Below are 13,816 nucleotides of genomic sequence, written 5' to 3' on the forward strand. Positions count from 1 at the left end.
ATAATGGTGCAGACGTACAAGCGCTCGAGCTGACGATGGCGGAACGCACAGGAGCCGACTGCGACCGATTGCCCGCATTATACTGGCCGGTGAGGTGGTCAACACATATTGTGAATTCCAGACCAAATTTGCCGTTTTGGTCCTATTTAAAGTGGATACTGAATTTCACTCGAATACACAATTCCTGTTATTTTCAAACGGCCCAGATCGTACTTAAGTGGTCTCAGCTCGTACCTAAGTGGATTCTTTCGCAAGGCCTCGGAAAGTTTATCCTGTATTAGACACGATAAGGAAATAGACTTATAATTAGTATTGAGGTTTACAAACATTCTGTCAGCTAGGGGAAGGTGTTGTAAAGACTGACATTTAAAAACATGCCAGCGTCGCGAAAGGGTTAAATGTTTGCTTTAAAAACGACTGGTATGATTTGTGTCAATATGAAATGAGCTTCAACCGTTCTTTTTAAATTTCAGACTTTGTTTCGATAATGAATTCATGATTATTGTTATTCACAAGTACAGGAGTAAATTAATTTCCATCGAGTTTTATTTTTTTTCTTTGGAAATTCAGAGTGACCCTCTATACAATGAGGGTCTTAAATATTTTTTATTTAGCCGTTTTCGAGAAAAGCGACTTTGAAAAAGTTGCCCCGGACTTGCTGAAGAATTTTCAAATATTTTTATTGGCCGGCTTAATAAAAAAATTCAAGAGGGATCGATTGGTGCCTCAATTTTCTGTCCTTAAATTTGCTACTGAAGCTTTGGATTTTCAAAAATCGAATGTATATTTTGGGTTGAAACATTTTGGCAACTCGTACTCGTGTTCCCTCTGAAGTAGGCACTAATTACTCCATTTCTTTGCGAGGGCGTTTCTTGGTGCGCGACACAGCCTTCCCGTCAACAACCTTACTATAATACTAGCCTGGACAGGTCCCTGGTCATCTCGTGCATCCGTTTGTATGGCCTTCCCGGTAGTCTCAGTCACTCCGGCAGTGCTGCGGCGGCGGCAGCTTCGCGCTTTCTCTTCTTCTTTTTGGACGCAGCCTGACGATCTTTCTGAATCTGCTTTGTAACCTCATCGTACGGCGGGTCGTACAATGGGTCATTTTGGAACTTCTCAGGAACAAATAGGCGGACCTTTTTGAAGAAGGTCTGGATCTTCTCGGAATTCGGAGAAGGGTTTGGCAAAAGTTCTATGTGCGTTGTTAGTAGGACGTGTACGCGGGTAGTGTCCGTAGTGATGTTGTCGTACTCGCGGCGAAGATCCTGGACCACTACAGGCGAGTCCGGACTCTTACGGGATGCTCTTCTTTTTCTCCCCGCTTATCATTTGCGATAGCGAACTGTCGCGGTTTTCCTCTAATCGGGGTCGTGAGTATCTTGGGCCGACGTAGGAGGTAGTAGTATTAGCGACACTACTGTGATAGTAATGTAAAAGTTGATATATTCTTGTGTTTCTTGTTAGAAGGAAATCCACGACTGACTTCCTCGTTTCACCTCGCTAAGAGTTTTTAGAGCTTCTTGCCTTTTGTCAGATCCCTCGTGCGTGGCGGTCCAGCTCCAATTCCCGCCACGACCAGCTGCTCCACGACTTCACACTTGGAACGTCACTGTCTTGGCCGCAGGTCCCGCTTGCTTGGACGTGGTCCGGAGAGTCTGGAGTGAGTAGACCTTCTGCAGGCAGTCAGCCAGCATCGTTAATCCACCGTCTAACTGTACACCGTGCCAATTCTCCCCGACTGACGCTCGGTGACCTCGCCGAGCCACATCGCCCGGAGCCTGTCGCACGGTGTCTCCCACAGTCAGATCTGGAACGTTCCCACGTGACGTTCCACTTGCATTAGGACTCTCGTTCCTTACTCCAGACGACGTTCCTTCGGCCTGCATGCCTCGCAGTCGTTCCACGCTAGCTCGCTCTCTTTCCTCACGACGCTCTATACGACCAGCCAGTCCTTCCCACTTGCGTCTCGCCGCCTTATCATTGTGGTCCATAGCGCTCGGCCGGAGCCCTTCGTAATACCGCACCACGTAACTGTAGCAACCGACAACTAACACAGCCAAGTTCCAGTAGCAACAGCCAATTTCAAACTCCAGGTAGACGTCCACGATCAACACAACCAGCGTCACTCCCATCCAGCCACACAGTATTCCCTCGATGCTCTCGTACACCAGGCGGGGCAGGTAGATTAGGATAGACAGTAGTAATGATGTCAGCAAGTAGCTTCCCACGATAAAATCTCCAACTCGATCCACAACGGCTACCACAGCTTCGCTGGTGGCACGAGCGTACCGGCAGGACGTTCCCCATAGCAAAAGACTCGCCTCTGGAACGTACAGGCAGCACGAATGGTGGAACGCCTCACACCACTTAAGGCACATTCGACCGGTAATCCCAAAGCGGGATTCGTAGTCCTGTAGCACCGCGATAGGAACCAAGAACAGTAGCTTTACTAGCGCGCACGCGTACTCCGGAGGTGGCACAGCTGCGGCATGGGCGTTTCGAGCCGCCACCAAGTAGCGATCGCAGCAAGTGTACCAGAAAAAGTAGATGGCACGTACGTTCTCGATCGTTCCGTCGAGGAACGCCCACGACACGTTCCGCAGAGGCGTCATTGCAATCCAGATCACTATCCCCATCACAGCGCTGCCGACGACCCTCATCTCGTCCGCCACTTCGAAGTCCATCGTCCAGTTCGCCTGTTCCGCCCATTCCGCTAACGCTCCCCACATCGTCATCAATTTCCAAGTGACATCGTCACAACAGCAGATCCTCCAGACCGTTAGCCGTTAGGAAGGTTCTTCACCCGAAACCTTGTCCGCCCAGGTCACCAAGCATCATTGCGTCCCTCAGTCGACGCCACGTCCCAACTGTCAAAACTTCTCGCGTGCCCCTTGGCAGCCATCAAGTGAAAACTTCCTGTTTTCGGATTTCTCTCATTTCACAATCCGCTCTTCACCATGTCCACACGACTTACCGCCGCCGAGCTGAGGCGCTTCCGGGCGTTCTTCAACGCCGCACTTGACCATGAGGAGCAGGGCACCCCTGGGGACACTGCGCGGGCCTTCGAGCAGCAGTTCTGGACCGAGCTGCGCGCGCGCCTGGGCGCCAACAGCATGTCGTCGGGTCTCCAGTCCTTGGACCAGCTCGCCGAGGACATCATGAACGGTCAGACCGACGCTTCGCTCCAAGGAACCGTCGTGGCCCTCCCCGCGCCGGTAGATTTTGCTCCCTCTTCAGGATCTGCTACGGCGTCGACAACGTCGTCGAGCAAGCAGTCGAAGTCGCCCTCCAAGAAGACACCCAAGTCGCCTAAGTCGCCCGCGCGAGGCAAGCGTAAGTCCAGCGGTGACGACTCTACTTCCAAGTCGTCCACTAAGAAGGCTCACGTCGCCAGCAAGCCCAAGAAGGCGCACGTTCCATCAAACGAGTTCGGCCATCTTCTCGACGTGAGTCGCTCTGCTCCTGCTCCCGTTCGTCGGGCGATTGCTGCCATCTTGGCGAAGGCAGAGGCCCTTGGTAAGAAGCCCTGGCGCCTTGCGTACCCTTGGACCGGACGTCCCATGTGGTACGATCCAATCAAGTTCAGTCAGGTGTACCGCGCACACTGGCGTTTCTGGATGACCCATCGCCGTGCTTTCTGGGAGTGGGCCCTACACGCTCCTCTTGCCACGGCAGCGGCCATGACTCAGCGTCGTAAGCTGAAGATGCGCGCCGTCCAAGCTCGCTGGCCCTTCACCAGTATTTGCATAGAGACATGGGGCTTTTATGCCTTCCTCGAGATGTTGGAGAAGCGCCCTGAGATGTATTGGCTCGGGGGCCAACCCGGCAGAGCCACACGCGATGGCCGTCCCTACAACGGACCCATTGCCGAGGACCTAGCGACCCTGAAGCAGAAGGACAAGGAACGCTACGACGCCACGCTCGAGAACGCGCTGGACCCGTCGAATATCGACACTTACGGGTACCCCAGCATGCGCTCCTTGTTCGAGTCTACGGAAGCACTGAATCCGGATGCAGACGAGAAGAGCCGGCTCTCCCTTGCTGCCTTAGCACGAATTCGCCGCGACACTATGTCAAGCACGAAGCCCAACGTGACTTGGGCTGGTGAGAAGAACGAGGAACCGTGGCAGACGCTCGTAAACAACCACGCCGTCAAGTTGGCTCAAGACGACATTATGGCCCAGATCACCGCAGGAACGTACGAAGTTCCAACTGTCCGTCCACCGTCCGGTACGGAACGTCGCCGCGACGAGTGGTCCGAGTTCGAAGATGAAGGCGAGGACGAAGAGAAGGAAGCTGCGGCCGACGGCGAAGACGCTTCAGGTAACGACGACGAGGAGTCCGAAGACGACGACGACGAAGACGAGCAGGAAGAGGAGGAATTCGTCGAGCACGAGGACGGCGACGAGGAAAGCGACAAGGACGAAGAGGAGGACGACCAGAAGAAGGCCGCCAAGTAGCACGTCTTTGCGATGTAGCCGTTCGTAGCTCTCGTTCCCTTTTAACCGTAACGTTCCGTCGTTTCTCGTTGTCGTGCCTTGTTCTTAACTCTCCGTTTCTATCGTCAACGAATCTCTCTTGAACACTTCTTCTTGTTCCCAACCGACGCATCCGAACTCCCTCGGACTCCAAACTACCGCTTCATAAACTTCCTCACTTTCCAGACTGATTGTTCACAAACTCCTTCACATCCCAAACTGATGCTTCACAAACTCCTTCACGTTCCAAACTGATGCTTCACAAACTCCTTCACGTTCCAAAACTGATGCTTCACAAACTCCTTTCGCGTTCCAAACTGACACACTCAGTCTTCGTATGCTCGTGACGTTCCCAAAATACCCAACTCCGTAAAACCCAAAGAACAACCCGTGGTCGTTCCAAAATAGAAAATATGTACACGTCACTCAGTGTTCTGAGACTCAGCGAGTTCCAAACACTCTCGTGCAGTCCCACAACTGCACACATTCTAACCGGCTCCCGTTGCCAGCTAGAACAACACCTCCGCATCGTCGACATCAGCATTGGCTTCGACCAATCTGACGTTCCGACGCAACTCCGGCAGACCTCTCTTCTTCCGATCTGCGTCCTCAAAGGCACGTATCATCGTTCCAAACTCCGGTGCCAACGCCGCTCGAGACAACCAGAACGTCTCATACGTGGCGGTGAGTACGAGATACTGCAACTCATGCTTTTCGACTCTCTTCGCGATCACGTCCACTATCGGCGACGACACTCCCGAGAACGCTGTTTCTTCTTCGCCAATTGAGAGACATTCCACAAAGCTCGTCGACGGCAGGTCCTCGACGTCCAATGGACCCGTACCGTCCTCATCCTCTTCTTCTTTGACTCTGTCAGGCTTCTCGTCTGCGTAGGGTCGACTCCAGCGTCCTTGAAAGCGCTTCAGACGGTTGACGTTTACCGTGACGACCTTGTTCGGGTGCGTCGGAATCGCGATCCTGTAGGCGTTCTCCCCGACTTGGCCAACAACACGGTAGGGACCGTGCCAGGAGAACGCCAGCTTCTTCGTCCTGCGTTCCCCCACTCGGGCTCTAAAGTACTGGTACACCCAGACAGCGTCTCCTTCTGCATATGTCACCTTCACTTGGTTGTCCAACCTCTGCTCGTGTCGATCCTGAGCCTTGAGTAGTTGTCGTTCCACAAGACGACGCGAGTCACGCAACGAGCGATACAATTTCCGGCGGTACGTCGCAACTTCGTTACTCTTCCAGTCCCTTCCTGTGTTCAGGAACGCTAAGTCGATAGGTAGTACCGGGTCACGTCCATACAGACTAAAGAACGGCGTGTCACCGAGGCCTTCGTGATATGCCGTTCGGTACGCAAATAGGACCCTTGGTAGGTACACGTCCCAATCCGTCTGCGTCTCGCTCACAAACATACGTAGCATGCCCATCAACGTTCCGTTGAAACGTTCCACCAGACCTTGTGTCTGCGGGTGGTACGCCGCTCCGAACAACTTCTTAATCCCCAACGTCTGATACAGTGACTTGGCCAGATTAGACGTGAAGTTGGAACCACGATCGCTTAGTAGACGTTCCGGTACTCCATGACGGCAGATAACACCCTCTATCATTGCGTTCACAAACGAGATCGTGTCCAACGAAGCGACCGCAAATGCCTCGACCCATCTTGTGAAGTAGTCCACAAACACCAGGATGTACTTGTTGCCACGAGGAGTGACGACCAATGGTCCAATTGCGTCGACTACTAGTAGCGAGAACCAGCCAGACAAGTCCTGAACTGGCATCCGTTGCATCAGTCCCGCTCTCTACGGTCTATGTCCCTTTCCTCCACTGCAGATAGAACATTCACGCACGTACTCTATCACGTCCTTCCTCCACCCATGCCAATACGCGTAAGTGAGCAGAGAAGATGTCGGCGTGACAATAGTGCAGGACCGTCTCAATGAACGGTAACGGGACAGTTGGAACGCACACAGTTCTGGCTGGACCGGCACGTGCTCCTAGATGTACGAGACGTGCCAGACCTCCGTTTCGAATCAAGTAGTGCGGAGACATCTTCAGCACACTCACTCTTAGTTGTGGATCAAGAGCCAAGGCTCCATCTTTCAGGAACGCCTTCAGCGCTCGCATCCAGGGCACACGTTCTTGTTCAGCCACGAACTTGTCATAGTCCAATCCAAACACGTCAATCGGTGATGAGTTCGCCTGTAGAGCTCTCCCTTGCGAGTCTTCTTCCTGCTCCGCTTGCGTGAGAGGCTCGACAACTACGGACGCATCCTCTGTCTGTTGGTTACTTCTTTCAGTCTCTCCGTTAGGATCCGTAGTCTCGGCAGGCTCCCCGACTGGGATTGGAGCGTCGGTGACGTTCCGACCCAGCGTTCCGTTTAAGGCTTGCGTTCCCGATTGAGTCTGCACTTCGTCCGAAATCGGCACTTGCACTCCAGGAGTCTCTTCCTCACTGTCGTTGAGAAGGTCCGCCATTCGGATGGCGCTAACAATACCAGCATCCGGTCGGTGATACAGTCTCGACAAACCATCCGCGTGTCCCATCGACGTTCCAGGCTTGTGGTATATCTTAAACCGTAGCTGCGACAGCTCCATGGCCCATCGTGCCAACTTGGCGTTTGACGTTCGTGTTGTCTCGCCAAAGATCCACGTGAGAGCTTGATGGTCCGTGTACAGATCAAATTCCGCGTGACTCAGATAACACCGGAACTTGTGCGTCGACCACACGATTCCCCAGCACTCAATTTCTGTCGTTCCACTTGTCTTGTGAACCCAGTTCCGTTGCGATCCAGCCAGCATCTTACTCGCGTACGCGATCGCCCTGTCTCTCTTGTCGACCTCTTGCATCAGACAAGCTCCCACCGCTAAGTGTGACGAATCTACATAGAGCTTAAACCTCTTCTTGAAGTCTGGATACACCAGTATCGGTGGTTTCACTAACGCTCGTTGTAGTTGTCGGAACGCGCCCTCACAGTCGTCGTTCCACCTGAAATCGACGTCCTTCTGCTTCAAGCGTTCCAGCGGCGCAGAGATCGCAGCGAATCCCGGTATGTAACGTCGAAAGTAGCTTGTCAGACCCAGGAATGCTCTAACCGTGTGCAAGTCATGCGGCCTCTCGATGTTCATCACCGCTTTTGCCTTCTCAGGGTTCGGTAGGATTCCAGTCGGAGTCACGATATGCCCTAGGAACGCCACTTGGTCACGTCCCCAATGGCACTTCTTCATTTTCAACTTGAACCCTGCCGCTCGGAAACGTTCCAGAACCTGTCGTACTCGAATCAAATGTGTCGGGAAGTCGTCACTGAAGACAACACAGTCGTCCAAGTAGACGAGGCACGTCCTCCACTTGAGATCAACGAGAACGTTCTCCATCAGACGCTCGAATGCAGGCACGGCGTTACACAAGCCAAACGGCATAACCAACCACTCGTAGAGGCCGAATTTGCTCGTGAAAGCCGTCTTCTTCACGCTGTCGAGATCCATTGGAACGTTCCAATATCCCGAAGCGATGTCCAAAGTGGAGAAAAGCTTCGCGTTCCCCAGAACGTCCAGGATGCCGTCGATCAAAGGCATTGGGTAACTGTCCTTCACGGTCACAGCGTTTAGTTTCCGACAATCGATGCAGAATCTTACGCCACCATCAGGCTTCCGTATCATCAGCACAGGACAGGCCCACGGGCTAGTCGACGGTCTGATAAGTCCGAGATCTAGGTACTCTTGAATCTCTGCTTCCATGACATCTCCTTCAGCCTTCGACACTCTGTACGGAGGCTGTTTAATAGGCGCGTGATCTCCGGTGTCGATGCTGAAACGTAGCAGGTCCGTCCTTCCAGGCTTCTTTGAAGTTTCGACGAATAAGTCTCTCAGGCCCTTCAACATCTTCTCGAAGAGACCCCTCTGTTCTGCTCCGAGTGACGAGTCTTCGAAGTCCACTTCGAAGTCGTCTTCCTCGCTGTCGTCCATGGCGGCACTCATCTCAGCCTCGATCGTTCCAGCTTCAGCCGGCACGTTCCCCTTCACCGTACTCAGCACTGCGCCTTACGTTCCTCGTCGTTTTCATCTGACTTAAGAGACTCTAGTTGCGAACGCCGACTTGGGAACGATGGTTACAGCAGCGACGTACGCGCCGGACTTGATCTCTACCTCTTCCGCGGAAGCATTACACACTTCGACCAACACCGTTCCATCCGTCACGGTACACAACGTCCTTGCGACTCTCAAAGCCTCGTCCGTTCCGGGAACGCCCTCGACCAACACAACTGAGTGGTCCTTCATCGTTCCGCGAACGCTCGATCTCACTAAGGCCTGACGTCCGGGTTCTAAACGCACCGTCGACGATATCGTAGCCGCGTAGGTTTCTTCTACCCTTGTCGCACCCAACGGGACCACGTCCCCCGTCTCCTTCAGTGTCATCGACTGCTCCTCGAGGTCGATCACCGCGCGGAACGCCCTTAGCGAGTCCGTTCCGAGAATTGCGTCCACAAACAAGTGATCGGTCACGACGAAAGGAAGCGTCTTCTCCAGCGTTCCAAGCGTGACGGGCAAGTCGATAACCCCACTAACGCGAATCTTGTGCCCCGAGACACTATCCAAGCCCCCAGTATAAGGTCGTAGGAGGCTCGTCCGAGACGCTTCAGCACGCGTTTATCGACGAGACTGGCGACCGCACCTGTATCGGCTAGCATTTCGGACGGGCAGCAATCGATAAAGCCGTCCGACAGCGCTTGCACGCCACCGACGCTGCAGATGACACGCTTGCCATCCGGCACGACACTTTCACCGTCGTCGAAGACGTCATCGCCGCTCACTTCGCGCAGCCCAGGGCTTCTCCGCGGCTTGGGAGCTCTTCTCACGTTTAAGGAATAAACCTCGGGCTCCTCTTCTCCTATTTTGGGATCTCCGTCCTTGATAGTCGCACCGAAAGTCACCCTCTTTCTGGAACTTGTCGCAACGGTCGCAGCCACTATTTTTGACGTCTCGTCCCGTCTGTCGCATAGCTTGTCGCGAATAACGGAAGCTTCTGTCTCGAAATAGTCACGTGCCCAGGCCAACGCTCGATTTTGGAACGTCTCAGCCAGCGCTCCACCCACTTCGACGAGGTATCCTCGGAATGAGTCCTCGTCCAAGAAAACTCTGTTCTCTTTGTCGCGCAAGGGTGGGATGTCGTCTTCAGCATCACCGTTTTCCCCGCTCTCAGGAACGTCGGATTGACGGTCCTTCGTAGCGTTCTGCTCTTGTTTGAGGAGTTCGTATACTCGTTTACGAATTATGGAACGCCACCGAAATGGTAACGTTCCCTTCTCCTCTACAGGGAGCTCCGAGATTGGTACGACGTCCTCTTCGAGTCCGACACAAACGTTCTGCACGAACTCGTTCTCCAGTGCGTCCTCCGACATCTCCGTACAACCCTTACGCTCGTCCTCGTCCGTCGTAACGGAACCAACGACCGTCGTCGACTTCTCTCCCGTTCCTCCGACATCCTTGAAGTCCCGATTGGCACGTTTCGCTTCAGTCGACGTCTCTAGCGTGTGAGCGTACCAGTCCAGCCAATACTCTGGTGTTCCGAGATCTCCAGATGAGACCTCCCGGGTACGTTCCAACACGTCTTCCGGTATCCCAAGCTCGGCACTCATTTCCGCGAGTGTCGGCTTCCCTTGTTCATCCGCGTTCCGCTTGGCACGTAGCAGCACCTCCTCTTCGTTCATCGGGAACAATCGCTCTTCCCGTTCCTTCTCGTACTCCTCGGGTTCATTCTTCACTACCTGGCTGCCACCGTGCTCGGGCATATCCAGCTCCTCGTCGGTAAACAGGCGTTCGTAGTGCTGCGTCGAATCCTTCCCCTTAGTACGTTCCTCGTCCTCCTCGGCCTTCTGAGCTTCTGTCCTTTCTTGACCTGTACTCACTTGTCCAATGACTGCCGAGAACTGACTTGACCTGGCGCCAGATGCGTCCTCTGTGATCGTTTCGAGTGCTCCTTCGTACTGCTTTGAGCGGGTGGACAGCGTCTCCACCTCCTCGCTCTCTTGGCACTTCTCTTCGGCGTCCAACGTAGTCTCGGGGCGTTCCCGTTGCTCCCTTACTGACGTCTTCCCACCAACTTGGAACGTTCCGTTGCTCCGTTTTCCCAGCTTAGCTTCGCCGAGGAACGTTCCGTTGTTTCCTCAGCGACCACTCTCTCTCGTACGAGCCTCTCGATAGAGCCCTTTATCTCTAGACACTCGTTCTTGGCGTCTGACGCAGTCTCGGGGCGTTCCGTTGCTCCCTTACTGACGTCCTGAACCAACTCAGAACGTGCCCTCTTTTCGTTTTCCCAGTTCAGCGTCGCAGAGGAACGTTCCGTTGTTACCTCAGCGACCACTCCGTCTCGTGCGGGCCTCTCCGTAGAGCCCTCAATCTTCTCGTCTCGTTCTAGCCCAGTCCGTTCCGTCGGACTGCTCTCTCCGCACGTTCCACTCATAGTTTCCACAATTTCCGTCGTTACGCTCGTGCCAGGAACGTCACGTGCGCCTTCATCGCTCATCACACTTCTCCCGAGAGCCCTCTGATGTCCATCCGCCAAGTCCTGTCGCGGTGAACCCTCATCTCTCTTCGTGTCGCCAACCAGGCAAGAGGAAGGAGCGACACTTCCTTCCCCTTCCTCCTGCCCCCTTCATTTTTGGGACGTACCAGCGGGTGAAGTCACGTTCCCAGCGGCCACGCTCTGCATCATTCCTCGCAAAGTATCGAGGCTCGGGCATCTCGCCACCAGGTGACCCGCTAGACCACACAGCAGACATTCCGCTTGGCGTCGCTCTCCGTTCCGGTAATTCCCTTGGGGTCTTGGCCAGTTGCACTCCATCGAGTAGTGTCCAAGTTCGTTACACCGATTGCAACGGCCCTGTCCACGGGGACACGTCTCACGTCCACATTTAACACGACCACAGCGTCCGCAAACCACTTCCCCTTCCGTGGTACGCGTGTCAGGTCCTAGTCGGATGCGAAGCGGTCCGAGCGGTGCGCCAGCCACGTTTACATTCGGAGTTGGAACGCCAGTACTTGGAACGTTCGTAGGAGCCACGGCGCCTTGTGACGTTCCAGGATTCTGCTGCTGTTTCAGCATCAACTGGTTCATTTGTTGAAGCTGCTGGAGCATCTGCGACTGCGTGGACGTCACCGCGTTCACGTTCCTCACCGTCGTTCCACTATTAGCAAACTCGTCCTCTTCTTCCACAGGTAGGTGCAGATTCTTGTACAGCAATAAAGCGCACGCTTCCTGGATCGACGCAGCTAGGTTCGCGTTCAAAACGGCACGCATCTGCTTGTTCCTTAACCCATCGAGGAAGAACTCGTAATGCCATACAGAGGTTCCTGAATAGTTTTAGGTTACTCGCCACACCTGAAGAATCTCGTTCGCCCCCACTCTTTCGCCAGAATTTCCCGTTAATTTCTCTCTTGCGCGCCTCTGAATCGCGCTCCACACATGCAGCTCGGCGTCTGAAGATGAAGCGGTTGTGGAATCTCACGCGCAGGGTCTCAAAATCGTTGATCCTCGCATTGTACCACCTCTCCTGACCCAACTTGCCCTTCAGACACTGCTCAAAGGCAGTCAACCGCATTTGGTCGTCCATACCGAGCGTACACTTCTCGAAGGAACGCCAGAACGCGGCCGCCCTTTCGTACGTGGCCGTCTCGGAGTAGAATGGAACGATAACTTTCACTGCGTTCCGCAATTCCGTCGGGATACCGACAATCGGAACGTCCTGCTGAGCACCTCTCCCTGACCCGTGCGAGCCATTGCGGACTCCTTGGTCGTAGTACGGACTCGTCACTTGCCCTTGCGGAGGTACTGCGTTATGTGCGTACCTTCCTCCTTGAGCACCCACGTTCCCTTCTTGTCCTAGCGCTCCTGCTCGTCCCTGGAACGTCGCAACATTCATAGGAGACGTTCTCTGGAACGGCAATCCGTACGTTCCGCTTCTGGGGCTGGCAGGTGTCTGCCGTGCAGACGCAGCAGACCACGCGGGTATCGTTCCAGCAGCAGCCCACCCAGGTGTCGACGTCATTGGCGGTTGGAAGGGAGGGTAGAACGCACTCCGTTGGGGCGTTCCACCACCTCCACCGTTCCACGTGGAACCAGCCATTGGAATTGACACGCCACCATACGAAGGAATAGCAGCCATCGGCATTCGGCTAGGTGTCGAAACCGGCGTTTGATTCCTCATTCCCGGGGTCATAGGTCCATCACTGAAGACGTCATTGGTCGGGTCGGTGTCGGCACGGTACGAGGCACGTGTCCTGTAGCTTGAGGTCTTGGAGACGGCACGGCGTTCCATCCGTCACTCCAGCCCTCTGTAGCAGTTGGGCGAGACCGTCCATGATGAGAGCCTGTAAGGCTGGGTCCGTCGTCGGCGTCCCACTTCCTCTCGTCGGCGTTCTCATCGATTGAACAGGCGTCGCTCCTCGACTTCCACCAGGTACGTACGCTCGCGTAGGTGTTCCAGCAACAACATGTGTAGCCCCTGGGGCTCGTCGGCTTCCTTGTTGGCCCGGTACGTTGTTGTTGGGTTGTCCGTACACTGACGTGACCATGGGCACGTCCCTTCTAGAGTCGTCCATCGGTTGCAAGGAGGGACGAGTCCGATCCAAGGCGAACCCCACTTCGCGGCGACCTCCCGAGTCCATCACCGAAGCGTCCAAGAGCGTACCCGTCGTCGGCCTTGCAGGCGTCGTTCCTTCGCTCGGCGCCGGTTGACGTGCCCACTGCTCAAGGACTGTGTTGGACATCTGTCCACCCTGAGGCGTTCCAGACACAGACTCAACCGTCCTTCTCGTTCCCGGAGACGGAGACGCCACGTCGAACATGTCCTCGCCTTCCACGTGGACCGCTCGTGTCTCGAGTCCTCCCGTCTCTTGATCAGCTCGCTGCGGCGTGCCACGTTCCCTGCCATCTCCCTGGCGTTCCCTTCCTTGAAGTCTCTGCGGCGTGCCGCCGTCAGCAGCTCTCTCAGCGCGCGCTTCCTCTTCCTCCTCGAGGATCTCCACGGGCTCCGTTTCCAACGGAGGAGCCCATCCCCCTACCTCTTCACCGGCTCCAAGTCCCTCGCTGGACCATCCTTGAGCACTCATTCTTTTCCCACCTCTCTCTCCTTCTTCCTTGGCACTCCGTTGCCAAGGCTTCTTCTTACGCTTGTACTCCTTCGAAATTCGGCTAGAAGATACCCTGCTTCTCCACCAAATTGTCGCGGTTTTCCTCTAATCGGGGTCGTGAGTATCTTAGGCCGACGTAGGAGGTAGTAGTATTAGCGACACTACTGTGATAGTAATGTAAAAGTTGATATATTCTTGTGTTC

The sequence above is a fragment of the Phytophthora infestans genome, genomic scaffold (assembly GCF_000142945.1).
Source record: "Phytophthora infestans T30-4 supercont1.10 genomic scaffold, whole genome shotgun sequence".
NCBI lineage: Eukaryota > Oomycota > Peronosporomycetes > Peronosporales > Peronosporaceae > Phytophthora > Phytophthora infestans.